Source organism: Nomascus leucogenys, chromosome X (assembly GCF_006542625.1).
Source record: "Nomascus leucogenys isolate Asia chromosome X, Asia_NLE_v1, whole genome shotgun sequence".
In the NCBI taxonomy this organism is placed as follows: Eukaryota; Metazoa; Chordata; class Mammalia; order Primates; family Hylobatidae; genus Nomascus; species Nomascus leucogenys.
In genome coordinates, this window is record NC_044406.1 from 903749 (window position 1) to 913503 (window position 9755).

Genomic DNA, 9755 nt, shown 5'->3' on the forward strand with positions numbered 1-9755 from the left:
TACATTTTGATGGTTTAACATCATTAATATCAGCAGGAAATTGATTTTTTTTTTTTTTTTAGATGGAGTTTCGCTCTTGTCACCCAGGCTGGAGTGCAATGGCACGATCTTGGCTCACCACAACCCCCACCTCCCACGTTCAAGTGACTCCCCTGCCTCAGCCTCCTGAGTAGCTGGGATTACAGGTATGCACCATCATACCCGGCTAATTTTTGTATTTTTAGTAGAGATAGGGGTTTCTCCATGTTGGTCAGGCTGGTCTCGAACTCCAACCTCAGATGATCCGCCCATCTAAGCCTCCCAAAGTGCTGGGATTACAGGCGTCAGCCACTGTGCTCGGCAGGAAATTGTTTTTAATAAGAGAGTGCTGAGCCAGTGTGGAGAGGGATCAACATGAAAACATGATGGCATTTGAACATTATTTTCCAAAATCAGATTATCCCCTTAAACACACATTCCTCTAACTCATGGGAGGCCAATGTCAGTCATCGCATGAAATTATATTTCCCATGTTGCATCTTAGACTAGAACTTCTATAAATCTGCAAGCCAAAAAAACAGAACTTCCAAGGCTCCATAGCAAAGTAACCAAGCCAACACCATACTCACCTAGAATTGACTCTCTACAGCTGTGTTCATTCATCACACTCATTACTTCCAAATTAGATGTTTTTTTCTCCAACAGGCTCAATGACTACTTAATTTACATTCCAGCCACAAAATCAAGCCTTTGATCTTACCCACTCCTGTTTCAGGCATAAACATAATTACGAATACAAAGTATTGCAGATTAGGTAATGCATTCAGTCTAGGATGGAAGACTCAGGTTGTACTTGGTGAGGGAAAGGGTTTACAACACCTGTCTGCTGGATTTAAACATGCAGCTGCCACTGGGGTTAGGGTTGGAAACTTCCATATCTCTGGTAGCTGAGTTCCTGACTAGTTGGGATAATCAAGGGTAGTTAAGAGCCAGCGGCCGGGCGCGGTGGCTCACGCTTGTAATCCCAGCACTTTGGGAGGCCGAGGCGGGTGGATCACGAGGTCAGGAGATCGAGACCACGGTGAAACCCCGTCTCTACTAAAAATACAAAAAATTAGCCGGGCGTGGTGGCAGGTGCCTGTAGTCCCACCTACTTGGAGAGGCTGAGGCAGGAGAATGGCGTGAACCCGGGAGGCGGAGCTTGCAGTGAGCCGAGATCACGCCACTGCACTCCAGCCTGGGCGACAGAGTGAGACTCCGTCTCAAAAAAAAAAAAAAAAAAAAAAAAAAAAAACAAAAAGGGTAGTTAAGAGCCAAGTACTTAATGATTATCTCCACTCTGCAAATGACCAATGTCTTGTGGCATACATTACCCAAACTTCTCATTCTACTTGGAATACACTTTCTGTAGCAAGTCTAGGTCCTTCTAGAGCCGTCTTCAGAGTTGAGGTCTGGCAAACTCATTCCATGCCCAAGATCAAAACCAGTAGGCTTACCACTTTACCATTGGCATCCAAGCTTGACTTCTTCATCTTCAAGTGACATGCTTTCTGTATCCTCATTTCTGCCTTTATTTTCTCTTCTCCAAGATTCCCAAACTGGTCTTGGGCAGAGAAGATGATGATGGGTTTTGGTTGTCCTTAAAAACTCTGCGTGGATATCTTCATAAGAAAGCAGCATGCTTTTATCTAATTTTGTTTTGTGCTCTCAGGTACATGGTGATTCCTAGTCTATCATGTGTGTGAATTTCTTGGGGTTCTGCTATAAGGCAGATTCTGTTTCAGTGGGTCTGGGTGGGGCTTCACATTCTATGTGTCTTAGTCCTGGGCAATGCTGATACTGCTCATCCATGGACCATATATCGTGTCCTGAGGTTTTACAACACAGGTGTATATAGGTTTATGTATATAGGTGATACCCTACATAAACTCACTACAGAAAACGACCTGGGCTGGAAATGGTAGCAGAGCGCAACCTAGGGGTTCCTGGCTTGGCTTAACTCAGTAGGTAGGCATGGAACTTGGGATGGCCACTTTCTTGACCCTTAGCAGGAACTGCATGGGTCCAGGCAATTTATCACAAGAAAGACAAAGTAAATGCCCCAGATGGATCAACTCAAATGCATCAGTACTAGTAGAAATAACTAAAATGATGGCTACCTGGCTGGATTCATGTTCTATGGTAGCATCTTCCTCTACTGCTGATGTGAGGTTGGTCCCTGAAGCAGAAATGCCTCTTGTCGCCTAGGGACAAGGGAGTCTTGGCTGGGCACGGTGGCTCATGCCTATAATCCCAACACTATGGGAGGCTGAGACAGTAGGATTGCTTGAGCCCAGGAGTTAAAGACCAGCCTGGACAACATGGCAAAACCCTGTCTCAAAAAAAGAAAGAAAGGAAGAAATGAAGAGAGAAAGAGAGAAAGAAAGAGAGAGAGAAAGAAGGAAGGAAGGAAAGGAAGGAGAGAGAGAGAAAAAAAAAAAAAAGAAAGAAAGGACGAAAGAAAAGAAAAGAAAAGAAAAAAGAAAACTTAGCTGAGCCCCCCAGGCTTGGTGGCTGAGATGAAAGGATCACTGGAGCCCAGCAGGTTGAGTCTGCAGTGAGCTGCGATTGTGCCACTACACTCCAGCCTGGGCTACACAGACCATTTCCAAAACCAAGAAAGAACAAAAAAGGGAGTCTTGCTAAGTTGATGCCTTTAGAACTCGTCGTTCGTAGAGACAAAGTTGGTGTGTGAGAGCTCCCCATGGACTTCTCCAGAGGATAAGAGAGGGCAGCTCCATTCTACCTTGAGAAAAGTGCATTTGCCCAGAGGGCTTGGGGGCTCAGGTTTATAAAGGGAAGTCTGAAGGTCAGTGCTTGCTGATGATAATAAGTGATGCTGAAATTATCTAGCATCTAGATGCTAAAATGTCACCCTTTACTGTCTTTTCAACATCCTTCTGTCTCAGTGGTATGAAATGATTAATTTCACCCAGGGTAATTGGCTATTTAAACTTACTGGCACTGGCAAAAAATGCATTAAGGTGGACATTCTAAAATCAAAGATATTAATATTAAGATCCATTTTATTTCTTTAAAAAATTACATGAGATCTTCCAGGGACCATGTAATGAGCAATAGTTAGCATATAAAGTACTCCAGACCTATCCAAACATTTGTCAACACTAGAGTATAAACATTATTCCTTTATTTTCCAAATTTCTGTTGTAGAATGTGTTGCAATTGTTGGAAACTAGACTGAGATTAAACAGTGAGTAATACTCAGTATTGCAACCTGTCGTTTCCAATTTCCTGAACCATCAGGAGAATACAGTGCCTCTTTTTAGTGTTATTTATGAACCATAGCTTTTGCATCCATTTTGCAATTACACATGGCCAATGTTTAATATATAAAGTCATGAAAACTCTTTGGAATCTAATTGTTTTTTTCCCCTCTGGCTGGAACGAATAGTTAAGCAGAGAAAACTGTAAAGAGGTTCATGCACATTTCACAGAATGTGTTTTGTGATCTTTTTGCATCATGAGTTTGGCTCTGTCTCCAGGGGAATGCAATTCCCCCAATGAAATGGGGAACTCAGGCTTCTTCCAACCAAGTTGTTCTCTTCTCTTGAATTCTTTCCATGGCAAAAATGGAATATCCCTGCAAAGATTCTCTAGGATGATCCAGACAAAGTCAATTCATTCATTCATGGGTGCATGCATTCATTTAATGAATATTAATGACATAGACTGTGCCAGATACTGGAGTAGGCCTGCATATATATGGGTCCCAACATTTAGTCTCAGAAAATAATAGGTAGATAAACAGATAGATGGATGGATGGGCAGGGTAAGTGGGTGAATGGATAGCTGGATAGAAAGTTGGGTGCATAGATGGATGAATTATTAGATGGATTAATGGATGGACAGATAGATGGGTAGATGAATATGTGGGTAGCTAGGTAGTTGGATAGTTGATTGGATGAATGGATGGATAGATAGTCAGATAGATGTTATATAGAGAGTTGGATGGATGCACATATGGATGATGGATGGACAGATGGATGGGTGGATGGATGAAAGGGTAGATACATAATTGGTTATTTGATTGAATGAATGGGTGGATAGATAGTTGAATAGATGGTTATATGGAGAGATGAATGGATGGATATATGGATGATGGTTGGGCTGATAAATGGGTAGACAGATGATGGGTAGATAAATAGTTGGATAGTTGATTGGATGAATGGGCAGATAGATAGTTGGATAGATGGTTATATGGAGAGATAAATGGATGATAGATGGACAGACTGCATGGGTGAATGGATGCATAGATAGTTGGATAGATACTTGGTTGGATGGATTACAGATGGAAAAATAGATGAATATATGTATGGATAGATAAATAATTGCATAGATGATTGGACAGACAGATGGAAGATTCTCAACTTCATGGCTTAATGCCAACTCCTCTCCACCTTTCACGTCGATTGGTGGTCCCAGGGGGTGCAAAATGGGTGATCCCATACAGTAGTTCTAAGCAGGTATGCTGTTCTCAGCAGCCTCAGGGACCAGCTGTGTTATCTTGTTCATGTAACTCAACTTCTCTGCTCCCCGTTACATCTTTAAAGCAGAGGACAGGATGGCTGCGAGAATGACGTGAGAAAATCTGGGTCTCAGTGGCGTAGGGAGAGCTGAAGGGATGCTACTACAGTTCAGAGAGTGATCACTAAATGTGCCTCTTCAAATGCACTTCAGGACAGTCCTCTTCCGTGGCTCAAAAAAATGAGGTCAGTCATTTCCCGACCACAAACCCTGTCCATTTGTGTATCGCTTAAAAGTAAGTGACCTTACTTTTGAATTTACATCTCTTCCAATAAAAGAAACAGGAGTCCAAAGTTATCTGGAATAAGACACGTCATAAAAACACAGTGGTGTCAGCCACAATGTGGAAGATGAATAACCCTGTATAACCCGCAGGAAGAACAATAAGCTGTCTGCATTCAGCCAATGAATGAAACAAATCCAAACGCAAGTGAGAATAGGGGTAGGGGTTATTACCAAGCAGGTTCACAGGCTTGCCGATGATTAAATGAAATTATATTTATCCTGGGAGCACTGACTCTTACACTGTGGCAATCACTATATGTGTGTGTGTGTGTGTGTGTGTGTATATATATATATTTTTTTTTTTTTTTTGAGAAGAGTCTCACTCTGTCACCCAGGCTGCAGTGCAGTGGCACGATCTCGGCTCACTGCAGCCTCTGCCTCCTGGGTTCAAGTGATTCTCCTGCCTCAGCCTCCCGAGTAGCTGGGATTACAGGCACCTGCCACCATGCCCTGCTAATTTTTGTATTTTTAGTAGAGACGGGGTTTTGCCATGTTGGCCAGGATGGTCTCAAACCCCTGACCTCAGGTGATCTGCCTGCCACAGCCTCCCAAAGTGCTAGGACTACAGGTATGAGCCACCATGCCTGGCCTGCAATGACACATTTTTATTTCACATCATGTTATAACATGATGTTACCAAAAACACTGTGCTCTGTGAAAGTGCTTATGCCTAATCGATGCCTTGTTTTACTCTCTTAGAATTGATTCTAGGAAGTGGAGCTCTACTTCTTCATTTCCAGAGTCAGCAGGGAGCGTGTTAGCACGGTTCCCTTCTATTTTTTCACAACACTCCAAGTTTTCTCAGCTGGGTGCAGTGGCTTACGCCTGCAATCCCAGCACTTTGGGAGGCTGAGGTGGGAGGATCACTTGAGCCCTGAAGTTTGAAACCAGCTTGGGCAACATAGCAAGACTCCATCTCTCAAAATATCTTTAAAAAATTAGCCAGTCATGGAGGTGTGTGCCTGTAGTCCCAGCTACTCAGGAGGCTGACATGGGAGGATGGCTTGAGCACAGGAGGTCAACACTGAAGTGAGCTATGATGTCATTCCAGCGTGGGTGACAGAGTGAGACCTTGTCTCAAAATAATAAATAAATAAATAAATAAATAAATAAACAAACAAACAAATAAAAGTATTATCCAAAAGTACTTAATTTTAAACATTTTCTCCAAACTCCCAATAGGGCATGAAACAGCTATTAACAATAATTACCTTCATTTCTTTTTGCTATGGTCATATCTGCAAATTATAGGAAGGGTACTGAGTCCACTGTAGCCAGTCTACTTAGTATATCTGAGATACCCAAATCAGTGTGTCTCATCAGAGCTGCTCATAGACAAGATAGGGGTTTCAGCAAACCCCCGATAACCCATGCATGACTTTTCTTTTTAAACGTGCCCGGTTTTCATTCATATTCAGAATTTTCAGGTCAATCTCAAATATACCTCTCTTCCAGAGAGGTATACAGGTTCTCTAGACGGACAGAACTAATGGATAATGGAATATATATATATATTCTCTCTCTATATATATATATGTATATATATATGCACATAAAGGGGAGTTTATTATATATTAGCTCATATGATTACAAGGTCGCACAATAAGCTGTCTGCAGGCTGAGGAGCAAGGAAGCCAGTCCGAAAACTGAAGAACCTGGAGTCCAATGTTCAAGGGCAGGAAGCGTCCAGCACGGGAGAAAGATGCAGTCTGGGAGGCTAGGCCAGTCTCTCTTTGCACATTTTTCTGCCTGCTTATATTCTAGCCAAATTGGTTGCTGATGAGATGGTGCACACCCAGATGAAGTGGGGCGGGGGAGGAGTTGCCTTTCCCAGCCCATGGACTCAAATGTTAATCTCCTTTGGCAACACCCTCACAGACACACTCAGGATCAATACTTTGCATCGTTCAATCTAATCAAGTTGACACTCAGTATTAACCATCACACCATCTTTTCACAGCTGCTGCCAAAAACACAACTTCAATCTTCAACAGAATCTTTTTAATGAAAAAGAAATATCTTTGCCATTCAGAGTTTTAGACAAGGTTCTAAGGCTCTTTACAAAAAAAAAAATAAAGTTTTTAAAGAGGAGTGTAAATTTTTATCTTGTTAGCTAGCATTCAAGGATAAAGTTGCAGCTGTGACTTAATTACAGAATCCTGCCCACTTAATTCAACAAGACTCACACTTAAGGTCACACACATCTACTTTTTTCTCATTTTGTTCTTTGGTGAATTTAAAATATTCAGAATAATGGTAGCGGTAATGGCTGCGAGTATCCCTGGCTTATAATGTGCTCGAAGTTTTTAAACAAATTCTGCATGTATTAATATATTTCTTTATTATTATTATTATTTTTAAGACAGACTCTCAATCTGTTGCCCAGGCTGGAGTGCAATGGCACGATCTCGGCTCACTGAAACCTCCGCCTCCAGGGTTCAAGCGATTCTCCTGCCTCAGCCTCCCAAGTAGCTAGGATTACAGGTGTGCGCCACCATGCCTGGCTAAATTTTTTTTGTTGTTGTATTTTTAGTAGAGATGAGGTTTCACCATGTTGACCAGGCTGGTCTCAAATCCCTGATCTCAAGTGATCTGCCTGCCTCAGCCTCCGAAAGTTCTGGGATTACAAGTGTGAGCCACTGCGCCCGGTCCATATTAACATATTTCTGTGTGATATGCATGTAGAAATATTGTGCCGTGGTAGGCATTATATTATCGTTATCATTGTTTTTCAAACTAGGGCACCTTAGGTAGGCAAAGGTTAAGGATTTGGCTCAGGTTGTGTTACAATTGTATGCCCAAACTGGGCTTTAAGCCAAAGCAACCCGATTCTAGATCCAGACTATGCTGTCTGTCCAGACCTTCGTACTGGGGGGGACCCTGACCCCTTCCATTAAGAGGGGCTTCTCCCCTTCTTTTATACCTAAGGACAAGCAGTAGAGAGATCAAGTCTGTACGCAATGTTGAATGTAGGGTACGCACCCATGAGTCTGCCTGTGTCTTATGACAATGCTCCCTCAACCCGTCGGGAAGCTCTGCCTTCCTCTAGTGCTCTCCCCACCAATGCTTGGGCCCCCATACTACCACCGAGCCTGCCACTTTTATTTCCTTTTTTTTAAATTTTGAGACAGGGTCTTGTTCTGTCACCCAGGCTGCAGTGCAGTGGTGCGATCATAGTTCACTGCAGCCTTGACCTCCCATGCTAAAGTAATCCTCCCACCTTGGCCTCCTGCGTTACTGGGACTACAGGTGCACAACACCATGCCTGGCTAATTTTTTTAATTTTTTTTTTTTTTTTGAGATGCAGTCTCGCTGTGTTGCCCAGGCTGGAGTGCAGTGGCGTGATCTCAGCTCACTGCAACCTCCGCCTCCCTGGTTCAAGTGATTCTCCTGCCTCAGCCTTCCGAGTAGCTGGGATTACAGACGTCTGCTACCACACCTGGCGAATTGTTATATTTTTAGTAGAGATGGGGTTTCTCCATGTTGGCCAGGCTGGTCTTGAACTCCTGATCTCAGGCAATCCACCTGCCTAGGCCTCCCAAACTGCTGGGATGACATGCATGAGCCACTGCGCTGGGCAATTTTTAAAATTTTTAGTAGAGATGGGGTTTCACTACGTTGCCCAGGCTGGTCTTGAATTCCTGGGCTCAAGGGATCCTCCCTCCATGGCCTCCCAAAGTGTTGGTATTATAGGCATGAGCCACTGCACCGAGTCTCAGCCACATCTTAACGATCTTCCCACATTCTTAGATGAACGATAATTATCTTATGCCATCCGTCACCCCAAGATTATAAAGGTCCCTTCCCAGAGGAATGTACCCTCCTCACAGCTCCCTCAAACACCCAACCATCTTGTTAGCTGTGTAGATATGAAAACTAACCCTTAGGCATGTGTCTGCCACATTTTCCTTCTTGGGGCTAATAATAAAATAAGTGTATTAAGACACGAGTCGATGGGATGCAGTGGCTCACGCCTGTCATCCCAGCACTTCGGGAGGCCAAGGTGGGCAGATTACCTGAGGTCAGGAGTTCGAGACCAACCTGGCCAACATGCTGAAAACCCGTCTCTACTAAAAAAAAAAAAAAATACAAAATTAGACGGATATGGTGGTGTACGCCTGTAATCCCAGCTACTCAGGAGGCTGACGCAAGAGAACCGCCTGAACCCAAGGAGGTGGAGGTTGCAGTGAGCCGAGATCGCACCACTGAACTCCAGCCTGGGTGACAGAGCGAGACTCTGACTCAAAAAAAAAAAAAGAAAAAGAAAAACATGCTCTTTTTAAATCATAAATACAATTAAAATTGTACTTACGAAATATGCCTTTTCAAACTTTGTCTCTTAGCTTTTGACCCTGTTCTGGGGTAGGTCGAGGTACTTGTGTGAATCTTACAGCAGGTTTTTCTGCCTAGTGGTCTGACTGGCACGTTGAGCGCCTGCCCAGTGAAAGCTGAGACCAGCGAGGGTGGAGTGCTGTGTTCCCCTGTGCAGAGGGTGAGGAGCGTTCCTGAGTTTTTCCGAGACACAGAGAAACCAGACCTCCTTTAGGAAAATGACATAGAATAGCTCGATTGTTAAAATCATCATGAGAGCTTTGCCAGCCGCTTTTTGTTGTTGTTTTAATAGAAAGCACCCCTTCCCACAGCTATGGAGACCATGTGAGAGGCATCTCATTCTGTAGAATGCACCGAGAGGCCGGGTGCAGTGGTTCACTCCTGTCATCCCAGCACTTTGGGAGGCCGAGGCGGGCAGATCACCTGAGGTCAGGAGTTCGAGACCAGCCTGACCAACATGATGAAACCCTGTCTCTACTAAAAATACAAAAAATTAGCCAGGCGTGGTGGTGGGCACCTGTAATCCCAGCTACTTGGGAGGCTGAGGCAGGAGAATTGCTTGAACCCAGGAGGTG